This window comes from Staurois parvus, unplaced genomic scaffold (assembly GCF_062004578.1).
Source record: "Staurois parvus isolate SC_StPar_1 unplaced genomic scaffold, SC_StPar_1.0 ptg000321l, whole genome shotgun sequence".
NCBI classification, from domain to species: domain Eukaryota; kingdom Metazoa; phylum Chordata; class Amphibia; order Anura; family Ranidae; genus Staurois; species Staurois parvus.
In genome coordinates this window covers 5,027,592-5,039,934 of record NW_028318117.1, presented here as the reverse complement: position 1 = coordinate 5,039,934, position 12,343 = coordinate 5,027,592, and the positions used below count along the sequence as shown (strand labels likewise).

Genomic DNA, 12,343 nt, shown 5'->3' with positions numbered 1-12,343 from the left:
TACTCCATGTGACAGTGTATGCAAGCCTACATTACAGTACTGCATAGAAGTATAGGAGACATAGGACATACTCCATGTGGCAGTGTATAGAAGTATACAGTACAATGCTGCATATTGTGTGTGACATAGGGCATACTCCATGTAACAGTGTATGGAAGCCTATGTTACAGTACTGTATAATAGAAGTGTATGATACATAGGACATACTCCATGTAATAGTGTATAGAACCACATAGTACAGTACTACATAGAAGTGTGTGACATGGGACATACTCCATGTGGCAGTGTATAGAAGTATACAGTACAGTGCTGCATAGATGTGTGTGACAAGGCATACTCCATGTAACAGTGTATGAAAGCCTATGTTACAGTACTGTATAATAGAAGTGTATGATACATAAGACATACTCTATGTACCAGTGTATAGAATCACATAGTACAGTACTACATAGATGTGTGTTACATGGGACATACTCCATGTAATAGTGTATAGAACCACATAGTACAGTACTACATAGATGTGTGTGACATAGGATGTACTCCATGTAATAGTGTATAGAACCTCAGTACAGTATTACATAGAAGTGTGTGACATGGGACATACTCCATGTGGCAGTGTATAGATGTATACAGTACAGTGCTGCATAGATGTGTGTGACATAGGACATACTCCATGTAACAGTGTATGGAAGCCTATGTTACAGTACTGTATAGAAGCATGTGTGAAGGTAGGACCAGGGGCGGACTGACCATGCAGGTACTTGGGCACTGCCCGGGGTCAGTAGGGGGCCCCATGAGATGTCCCTGGTACCTTTCATAGGCTTTTTTTGGGTGTGGTTTGAGTGTGGGCGAGTACACGGAGGCCCCATGATCCCCTATTGCCCGGGGGCCCCATGAGTTGTCAGTCCGCCCCTGGGTAGGACATACTCCATGTTAGTGTAGAGAAGCACACGGCATAAGATGTACGCCATGTAAGATTGTGTGGGAGCTTATAGTACAGTGTAGACACATAGTAAATACTGCATAAAAGAAGTGTGTGACTTAGGACATATTCCATGTTACAGCATATAGTAATTCATAATTCAGTACTGTATAAAAAGGTGGGTGTGACATAGGACACAACTCCATGTTACAGTGTATAGTAGTACATAGTACAGTGCTGTATAAAAGAAGTGAGGGTGAAGGCAGGACACACTCCATGCTACAGTGTTTTACCCAGAACACTGTAAAATGCTGCAGTATTTCTGAGCAGATAGTACAGCCATTACACAAAGGACAGCAAGCAAAGGTAGGATGTACTCCATGTAACAGTGGATAGAAGTATAGAGTTACTGCATGAAATGTGTGTGTGAAGGTAGAACATACTCCATGTAACAGAATAGAAAAACACAGTATTGTTTCTTCGCATGTAGTACAGTGTCACATATACAACCATAACCGCGTCCAGACAGTCTGCGTTACACCAAGGGGATGGAAGTGCTTTACGTATTGGCAGGGTGTGTGTGGCAGTATTACCTGTATATAGGAAGCAATACTGGCAGTATGTGCAAAGCAGAAGAGTAGATAGAAAACAATTGCTTCTGCCAAATATTTGGTAGCTGAATGTCATTGTGGAAGATGGTGATTTCTTTGTGGCCAGAACTGTATATTCAGTGCTGTGATTTCAGAGGACATGTACTGTATGGGGTCAAGTGTCCAGTTCTGTCCCCAGAATCCTGCGCTCTGTGTAGGGCACAGAATAAAGTATCATTGACCAGGTTGAGACCCAAGTATGTTGTTGGAGATATAAGAATAAACGTTTGTCTTATGTTCTGGGAGATTCTTAGCTTGTTTTGTAAAGTATAGGTCAGTAGAAGTGTAGTAGAGTAAGGCTTTTATATAACTGCATTAGTGTTTTTATTTCTACACCACTTGGAAAATCTTGTCTTAGTGCCCTTGGGAGAATCCTTGCTAGACATTTACAATGCCCTTGTGTTTCAGTCTCTTTACTACTTCCTCTAGCCTCTGAATTCAACAAGACGGGACCCAGTGCTGGACCTCCAGTGCTGGACCTCCAGTGCTAGAGCGTGTCTGCCTGCTGTGATCTGTCTGTCCTTGATCTGTAAGCCAGTGAAAAATGTGAGCGATTGTTAGAGGCCTAGAGGTTGATATTTAACAACCCATTTCACAACTCCGACAGCTTCACAATCTGTTGATCTTGGTTGTGCTAGGGTGCAGTAACTGATGAATGTGTCTGGTCAGTTGTGTGTATTTTTTTTTGTGGAATGTGTCAGAAATGATCATCATAGTTTAGCGATTGCTTTAGCTTCCCCAATATTGTGTATTCTTTTATTATTCATACAAAAACAAACAAGAGTTTGCTTAGTGAAATTGACTTGTAGTAGTTAGGCATGATGAAAGGTGTGGTGTCTGCAAAATTAAGACTCTGGGTTGTAATTTGGTGTCCAGGATGTGTTAGGTTAATGTGACTGTCTGTCGTTTTCTCGTTAAACAGTCTGTCTGCCCAAAACTGACATTTCAGGTTTAGGTAGCTGCTCATGGGTTCCCTTGTCTGGGAATTTGGCAACATCAGCTGTGCAATTGTATTCTAATTTCTATCTCTGTCTGTGGGTGTCAGAACCCAAATTTTGGGCCTATATGTGGACATAGGCGTTAGACAACAGTCTCTCAATTTGGCTGAATTCATCCTCATACAATGATCTACTGAATGCAGAGTGCCCATGTTTGTCAGCTAGAGTTTAATGGGAGCAATAATGATTACAACAAAAGTAAAAATCCTCATTGATCACTCCCACCCCCAATTGGCTCCTACCATTAGTGTCAGCGCCATTCCTGCTTATAAGTCATTCATACCTTGGTGTTTTTTATTTGCATTGGAACTAGGGTTGCCACCTCATCCCCTTCTTTTTTTTTTTTTTTTTTTTTTTTTTTTTTTAAACCGGACTCATTAATTACACAGGTTCTGTGGCTGATTAAGGTGATATTTAAACTCCCTTAGATCTTTATCTGCAATAAATTAGCCACATAACCTGTGCAATTAATGTGTTCGGTTTTAAAGGGATGAGGTGGCAACCCTAGTTGGAATGTCACACAGACACACACACGGTACTAATTTCAGTTAGCAGACACAGGGTACTAAAATGCGTGTGTGAAAACTGTGCCCCAAGCTGGCCATATACTATAGAATCCGATTGTACAATCTCCTTTTAGCTTTGACAAAATTACGTAGCAAGAGGACAAACTTAATCTATTCAATTAGTGTCAAATCAAGCAGGCCTTTTTACTGCATAGTTAGTAGAAGTTCTATATGAGGTGGTACAGATTGTATGGTCAGCCTTAGGCCCTTGTCGGACTATTGATGCCATTCTGACGGGAACTCGGCAGCAACATGATTGCTGAATTGACCACCAACCTGCTTCTGCAGAGTAGGTTCATAGCTGGCTGAGATGCTGCTTGCTATTGAGAGAGCAGTTGTGGAGCAATACCTGGTCCAGCTGGCAAAGGAAGTGACACCATAAATCGCAGTGAGTGTATTCTCTCCTAGCAATACCGATGTTGACGAGTTGCTGCCAGTAATTGAATGTCTAGTGTGTGTGGAAGTTGGATGTTTTCATTTGTTACATTGAAATTTTTCATGACTTTGACTCTGCAGCTGACAGGGCCGGGGGAGGCAGATGTTAGGTCTGGTCCCGAATATTAAAGGCATAGTTCACCTTTACCATGAAAATGACAAACTGTATGGCTTTGACCAAAGTTGAATAATGCCCTTACTATAGGTGTAGGCCATTGATTCTACCTCATGCAGCCTGAATGGAACACTCCTAGGACATCGCCAAGAGACACGTAGCTGCTACTGTTCACCTTCATCAACACAGGAGCCAACTCTCTCTGATTCAAACTCTCCCCTGGCATGCACTTTCTCTCCCCTGGCGTGCACTTTCTCTCCCGATGTGGTAGCTCTGAGCTCGGCATTTGAGAGCACACTACTGTGATGGTGGAGGTGAAGCATAACCGCTAGGGGTCTCTTAGCAACATTCATAGCAACCTCCTAGGAGTTTTCCAGTCAGGCTTCATGAGTTACATCAGTGGCCTTCATTAATAGGGCATTATTCAACTTTGGTCAGAGCTGCCCAGTTTGTTCTTTTCTGCAGTGGCAGTATTTTTGGTAAAGGTGAACTAACCCTTTAAGGGGCCTGCTGTGATTTAATATATGGGACTAGAAGCAGCCTGCGATCCTATCCCTATATAATCCTATTAGAGGAGATCTCCTCCTTTACAATACTAGCTGGTGGGAAGGTTTCCACAGTGGATTGCCTGGCCCCATCTGTTGCCTTGGATGTGTCAGTATAGAAACACATGGAGTGTTAGCAGTGTGTGCTGTCACATGGATAATAAAACACATGAAAACAGTCTGCCTCCCATCACAACTAGAAATGGACTCTAACTCCCAGCAGGTCTGGTGGGCACTGTGTGCTGGAGGTGGGAGGAGCCCAGGCTGCCATGGCCCAATCAGACTGCTGCTGTCTCTACTGCCGGTCACGTGGTGATGTGTGTACAGTACATAGCAACCCCAGTCTGACAGCCCGCTTCCAGAGCCGTAATCAAGGTCACCTTCATCCAACCGTACCACTCTGTCACGCTTGTAGGGGTGTTTAATTGATACTATCGGTTGTGGCCTATATTTACCTTCTTATAGTTCCAGATTATGTTCAGATGGTAATATAGACTTTTCGTGTCGGTGATTTCATCGCTCGGAGAGATTATAGAATTACATGCCGCTCTCGGGAGGTCACCGATGAACATATAACCCCCCCCCTGTGTATTTCTGTGCAGGTGGAAGCTCCCGATAACCCCGGAAGTGTCCGCGCACCATGTTGTGGTTGGAGGATGTTACGGAAATACCAAGGGGAGGGGTAGAGTTGTTGATTAACCCCTGCAGGCCCCTGGCGTATCGGAAGTTTTGCGGCCGCTGTTTGCATTGTTATCACAGAAGTACCTACTAGAAGGATGGTCTGCCTAACTGCTAGATCATGAGACCATCACTATGGGAACACCTGGGGAGTGCAAAACGTTTTAGCCACTTGCTGGCCGAGGCCATTTTTGACATTTTTCACATACATGTTAAAATCAGTTTTTGTTTATTTGCTAGAACATTTCTTAGACCCCCGAACATTATATATTTTCTAGATGCAGATGCCCTAGAGAATAAAAGTCATTTTTTTGTTTGTTTTTTTTCACAATTTTTCATGTCAATACTTTTCTCGGTTGTTTATTAAAGTAGAACTATTGGCAAAACTTTTTCTTTTTATCATTTTGGATAGAGTAAGGAAGGGTATCACCTGTCAGATTTATTTTTTTTGCCATGTGTGTCCCATTGCCGATATTTGCCTTCACTTCCTGTCTCATAGCCAAACAAGAAGTGAGAGGAAATCCCTGCAACTTAAGGGAATTGCTTGTGGACCCTCAGGTCACCAGAACTGGTGTCCCCATTGGAACATTTTCCCTCTTTTCTGGGGACAACCCAAAATGTGGGACTTTGTTTTAATTGCACTTTTAATGATAAAGGTAAACAGGACAACTAGAGAGGGTGGATCTCCCCAACGGGGGCACAGATAGCAAAAAAAAAAACATGACAGGCGGTCTAATCCATCTCTACTATCCAAAACAAAAAAGTTTTGCCTTTTTAGTTATGCTTTAAACAAAGATTTTCAGGAAAATATAAACTTAATTTTGGTGCACACAGAATAATACCAAATTTCTTGTAAAGTATAAAAGATATGTCAAGTAATAAGTCACCAAACATGTCAAGATGTAAAACTGTGTGGTGACAAACTACGGTGCCCCAAATTTTCCATTACCAATGCTTGAAATGACCTTACAGGTTACCAGTTTAGAGTTAAACATGAGGTCTGGTGCTGCAATTATTGCTCTTACTCTGACTTTCACGATGATACCTCACGTGTGGTGCGATCACTGTTTACATATATGTGCCATACCTACGTGTCTATTTGCATGTGAGCATGCAGGGGTTGGCCACTTTAAAAGGCTTTATTGTTTATTTCATATATTTATTTTTTTTAGTACTTGGGTTTTGTTTTGTTTTATTTAACTATTCCTTTCACAAAAGGTCAACAAGACCCCTTGTGTTAGCTTTAGGCATGGCAGGCACTCTTTATCGAGATATCAGGGGTCTGTTAGACCCCTAATCCCTTCTCTGTCCTTCAAAGCAGCTAACGAAACAGATGTCGATATGGTCAGATGCTTCTCTCGCTGTACCAGTTAGGGAAAAACAGCTCTGAAGACAGAAGTGTCAAATTGTTCATCACTCCAAGCTTCATTCATCACAGAGGAGATTGGGAAATGGAAATTCCTCCATTCCTTTTTTGGGCAGTTACCTTTACCACTGACAGCAGTCTTGGGCTCCCTGGTGGAACTGGAGAGCCTGGGTATGGTGCTGGGGGAAGGGGGTAGGTTAAGGGCTCTTCAACACTGTAAAAGTGATTGGTTGACTGTAAAGCCACTTGGTTCACTTTTAGTAAAAGCCAAACTCCATCTCTAGAAACTAGTACCAAGATCATAGCTGCAGCCACGATCCTGGTATAACTGCTTGCTGCCCAGGGTGTTTATATACAGTGCTTTGAAAAAGTATTTATCTCCCTTGAAATTTTCCACATTTTGTCATGTTACAACCAAAAACGTAAATGTATTTTATTGGAACCAATTGCCTTTAGAAGTCACCTAATTAGTAAATAGAGTCTATCTGTGTGTAATTTAATCTCAGTATAAATACAGCTGTTCTGTGAAGCCCTCAGAGGTTTTTTAAAGAACATTAGTGAACAAACAGCATCATGAAGGCCAAGGAACACACCAGATAGGTCAGGGATAAAGTTGTGGGGAAGTTTAAAGAAGGGTTAGGTTATAAAAGAAAATATCCCAAGCTTTGAACATCTCACAGAGCACTGTTCAATCCGTCATCTAAAATGGAAAGAGTATGGCACAACTGCAAACCTACCAAGACATGGCCGTCCACCTAAACTGACAGGCCGGGCAAGGAGAGCATTAATCAGAGAAGCAGCCAAGAGGCCATGGTAAATCTGGAGGAGCTGCAGAGATCCACAGCTCAGGTGAATGTGTCCACAGGACAACTTTTAGTCGAGCACTCCACAAATCTGGCCTTTATGTAAGAGTGGCAAGAAGAAAACCATAAGAAGTCTTGTTTGCAATTTGTGAGAAGCCATGTGGGGGGACACAACAAACGTGGAAGAAGGTGCTCTGGTCAGATGAGACCAAAATTGAACATTTTGGCCTAAAATAAAACTTTGTGTGGCAGAGTTACCATGGGCCTCTTGGCTGCTTCTCTGATTAATGCTCTCCATGCCTGGCCTGAACATCATTCTGAACACACCATCCCCACCGTCAAACGTGGCAGCATCGTCTTGTGGGGATGCTTTTCTTCAGCAGTGACAGGGAAGCTGGTCAGAGTTGATGGGAAGATGGATGGAGCCAAGTACAGGACAATCTTAGAAGAAAACCCGTTAGTCTGTAAAGGAACTTGAGACTGGGGCGGAGGTTTACCTTCCAGCAGGACAATAACCCTAACCGTACAGCCAGAGCTACAATGGAATGGTTTAGATCAAAGCATATTCATGTGTTAGAATGGCCCAGTCAGAGTCCAGACCTAAATCCAATTGAGAATCTGTAGCAAGACTTGAAAATTGCTTTTCACAGATGCTCTCTATCCAATCTGACAGCTTGAGCTATTTTGTAAAGAAGAATGGGCAAAAATTTCACTCTTGATGTGCAAAGCTGATAGAGACATATCCAAAAACATATGCAGCTGTAATTGCAGCAGAAGGTGGTTCTACAAAGTATTGATTCAGGAGGGCTGAATACAAATGTAAGTCACACTTCTCACATATTTATTTGTAAAAAATGTTGAAAACCATTTATCATTTTCCTTCCACTTCACAATTGTGCCACTTTGTGTTGGTCTATCACATAAAATCCCAATAAAATACATTTGTTTTTGGTTGTAACATGACAAAATGTGGATAATTTCAAGAGGTATAAATAGTTTTTCAAGGCACTGTATACACAATATTGCCAGAAGTATTGGGACAACCCTCCAAAACATTGGATTCAGGTGTTCTAATCGCCTCCATGGCCACAGGTGTATAAAATCAAGCACCTAGGCACGCAGACTGCTTCTGCAAACATTTGTGAAAGAATGGGTCGCTCTCAGGAGCTCAGTGAATTCAAGCGTGGTACCATGAGAGGTTGCCATCTGTGCAAAAAGTCCATCCGTGAAATTTCTTTGCTACTAAATATTCCACGGTCAACTGTTGGTGGTATTATAACAAAGTGTAAGCAACTGGGAACAACAGCAACTCAGCCACAAAGTGGTAGGCTACGTAAAAATGACAAAGTGGTGTCAGTGCATGCTGAAGTGCACAGAAGTCGCCAACTGCAGAGTCAATAGCTAAAGACCTCCAAACTTCGTGTGGCCTTTAGATTAGCACAACAGTGCATATAGAGCTTCATGGAATGGGTTTCCATGGCCGAGCAGCTGCATGGAAGCATTACTTCACCAACTGCAATGCATAGCGGAGGATGCATTGGCATAAAGCACGCCACCACTGAACTCTAGAGCAGTGGAGATGTGTTCTCTGGAGTGACAAATCACGCTTCTCTGGCAATCTGATGCACGTGTCTGAGTTTGGCGGTTGCCAGGAGAATGGTACTTGCCTGACAACCTTGTGCTAAGTGTAAAGTTTGGTGGAGGGGAGATTATGAGGGTTGTTTTTCAGGGGTTGGGTTTGGCCTCTTAGTTCCAGTGAAGGGGACTCTTAAGGCATCAGCATACCAAGACATTTTGGACAATTTAATGCTCCCAACTTTGTGGGAACAGTTTGGGGATGGCCCCGTCCTGTTCCAACATAACTGCGCCCATGCATCCAAGGTCAATAAAGACATGGATGAGTGAGTTTGGGGTAGAGTAACTTCACTGGTCCTGACCCCAACCCGATAGAATACCTTTGAGATGAATTAGGGCAGAGACTGGGAGTCAGGCCTTCTCCTCTGACATAGATGCCTGACCTCAAAAATGCGCTTCTGGAAGAATGGTCAAACATTCCCATAGACACACTCCCAAACCTTGTGGACAGCCTTCCCAGAAGAGTTGAAGCTGTTATAGCTGCAAAGGGTGGGCCAAGTCAATATTGAACCCTACGGACTAAGACTGGGATGCCAATAAAGTTCATGTGTGTGTAAAAGCAGTCATCCCAATACTTTTTGCAATTGTGTGTGTGTGTATATACTGGGCAGCAAGTGGTTAAAGTGGAGCTAAAGCCAACCTTTTTCTTTTATTCATACTGGATAGAGTAGAGCTGTATTCTCACATTGAGGTGCGAATGAGTGAACATGCTTTTTTGTATGTCTTTGGTAAAAAAAAAATCCCAATAAGTTTATATTGATTGGTTTTGTGTGAAAGTTATAGCGTCTACAAACTATGATGCGTGTATACTGTATATACTGGAATTTGTATTTATTTTTTTTTATACTAGTAATGGCAGTGATCAGTGACTTATAATGGGACTGTGATAGTGTCAGGTTGTCTGCCGCACTAACTGACACTGGGTGGTAACTGACACTGACATCACCAGTGACACTAATACAGTGATAATACTATACACTACTAATGACACTGGCTGGGAATGGGTTAACATTTCAGGGTAATCAAGGGGTTAAGTGTGTGCCTATCACATGTTAATGTGAGAAGAAACAAAGTAATTGTACTCTCTGTACAGAGGGACAAACACAGGGCTCTGGGCTTTGATTGGACGCCATCGATCAGCAGGTCCTGGCCATGAATCACTGGCTGAGACCTGCTGACTAAATCCGCTGTGTCTAATCATAGTAGGAGTAGTCGGGGTGGGCACGCGCGTGCGTGTGTCTGGTCACAACTCCAGAATTTGGGATTTATCCTCACTTTCATTCCCAGTGACATTGGGCATTAGGACAAATAGAGTGGGTGAATCTCCCTAACCGAGACATAAAAACCTGACAGTGTTTCTGATATCTTTTCACGCTATCGATTTTCTAAAATACGTTTTGCCTTTAGTTCCACTTTAAACTAAACTAGTCATGAGGGATATATGTAAGCTGCTGCTGTCACTGCTGACCTCTCTATTCACAGAACATGTTCTCCACTGATCATCTCTGCACACAGAGAATCTGTCACTGACGTAAACAGAAACAACCAGTTTATGAAGGAGCAATGTCAGCCTTTCAATGGCGATCTGTGTGAAAATTCACACTCCTGGATTCTCCAGCCCAGAAGTGGAGAATTGGGGAGAGAAGAGTGAATCCTGGGTGAACTGAGGAGGAAGATTATTGACTTCATTCTTCCTCAGTCAGAGCCCCCAAGACAGTGGAAAAGCCCCCCTGCCTTTCACAACCCCCTATGGGGTAGAGCAAGTTAGAAACACGATATGTGTGTGTGTCTGTCTGTATGCAGTGTAGTGAAGGTACTGATCGGTCTCCTCTGAGAGAGCCACCAGCAAAGCAGCGGTAATTTACTGCTTCTTCGTAAACTGTGTTTGACAGATCAAGATTACAGTAACAGCAGCCATTTTCTAGAGTTCAAAGCGTTTGTAGCAGTGGTGTATTTAGGTTTTGTGCTGCCCTAGGCACCACTTTGTGAATAATGGGGAAGCATTAGTGGTGTAGCTCTATACCAGTGGTTTAGTAGTTACTAGAGAAGTCAGCTTCCATGGAAAATGTGTAAGATATTTTCTGCAGAGACACCCCTAGAAAGAAAGATGCTGTAGTGCAGCCTTTCTCAACCTTTTCAACAGAGAGGTACCATTAAAATCACTTTCTGGTCTCGGGAAACCCCCACTAATTACTATATCTACAACTCATGATATGTTCGCATGATGGTCAGTGGGAAGAATGCTCCTTACACTTGTAAGCGGGTTGCCTACGGTTAGTTTTAGACAGTTTGTTGCCCCAAGTAGGAGGGAGTTAATTGTTGTGTGTAGGGCTTTTTGGGTCTGGCCCTCTGATCCTGTGGCATTTAAAGGAACAGGGGTCCAGATCCCAGGGGGTAGCAGGAATTGAAGGGGCCCGGGGACTTTCAGCTGCGGTCACTGGTCTTAGAATCGGGGCCTGCGTTTTGGATTGCTTCTACATGTAGGGGGACTGCTGGGCCCTGCAGTCCACCCTGAAGCCACCAATTCTGGAGATCCACCACTATGGACTTCCCTTGTCATGGCCTTCACCTGTGTGATTATGCTGGAGTAGCCAATCCTTAGGGAATAATTGGGGAAAAGACTGCCTTTTGTTGAACTGTTATAGTCTGAAGCTGGGTTCATTAAAGCACTTTAACTCTTACAGAGCTGTCTTTATACCCCACAGTGTGACACACAAGCAAGTGGTTACCAGGGGTAATGGAGGTATAGCAACCCGTGCAAACAGCCTGTCGTAAAGCATGTACCTAGGGCAGGTGGGAAATCCTCTATCAGTGAGGGTGTTGCTGTCGACATTCTGTCCCCAAGTGGTCTGTCTCCCATGGAGCAGGAGCAGATCAGCACTACAGAGGCACTTGGTGTAGTGATTAGATACGTAAGAGGAAGAGTTAATAAAAGTGTACTTGAGGTCCCGGTTAGGTGCACGTCAGAAACCCGTTCTGTTAATAGGAGTAAGGTAACAGAGATATGCTTGTCAGGTGCCGTGAGCAGAGGCTCTTCATGTCCCTCCTAATTGCAACAAGTTACACTGAAGGTGTGCATTAACATGTGGACAAGGGAGTTCATTGGAGTCCAGTTTATATTGTTCAACGTACATGGTGTTTGACCATCTCTAAGTGGGAGGTCCACCTTAAGGTTGAGTTATTCCTGAAAGCGGCCTCCACCTTGTCCTGGGGCATTGATGAGCATGGCACAGTAAAGGTACCCCATGTGCAAGGTGAGTGACCCCGTCCAAGGTTCTTAGCGTAGCCCAGAAGCACCCACCCTGGTTGTAGTGCTCTTATGTGACCCAAGATTGACACCCAAGAAGGGGAATATGAAGGAAGTACCACCTTCTTACTAGCCCAGCCCTTACACACTTGTGGTCATTTGGAAGAACTAACTCCTTACAGATAGTTAAAAAGATCAATGGTGTCAAAGGCAACTTATCTCAGTGGCATAAATTGATCAAGGAACCCCTAGCAACCTCTGGAGGAACCCTAGTTGAGAAACCCTGTTGTAGTTGGTCAGGTTTCGCCAACTTGGTAAGTGAGAACGAGCAGCTTAGCATTTCCTGACCCTATCCACTCGTGCTTGTCTCTCCTGAAAGAAAT

The 12,343-nt window shown here is 43.4% G+C and overlaps 1 protein-coding gene across 1 annotated transcript in view; it reads left to right on the top strand.

Moving 5' to 3' along the window:
- The window catches only part of CLUH (CLUH binding protein of NUMT mRNA), a 103,935-nt gene that overhangs the window by 1,697 nt on the left and 89,895 nt on the right, over positions 1–12,343 (top strand). The gene's annotated exons all lie outside the window — the stretch shown is intronic.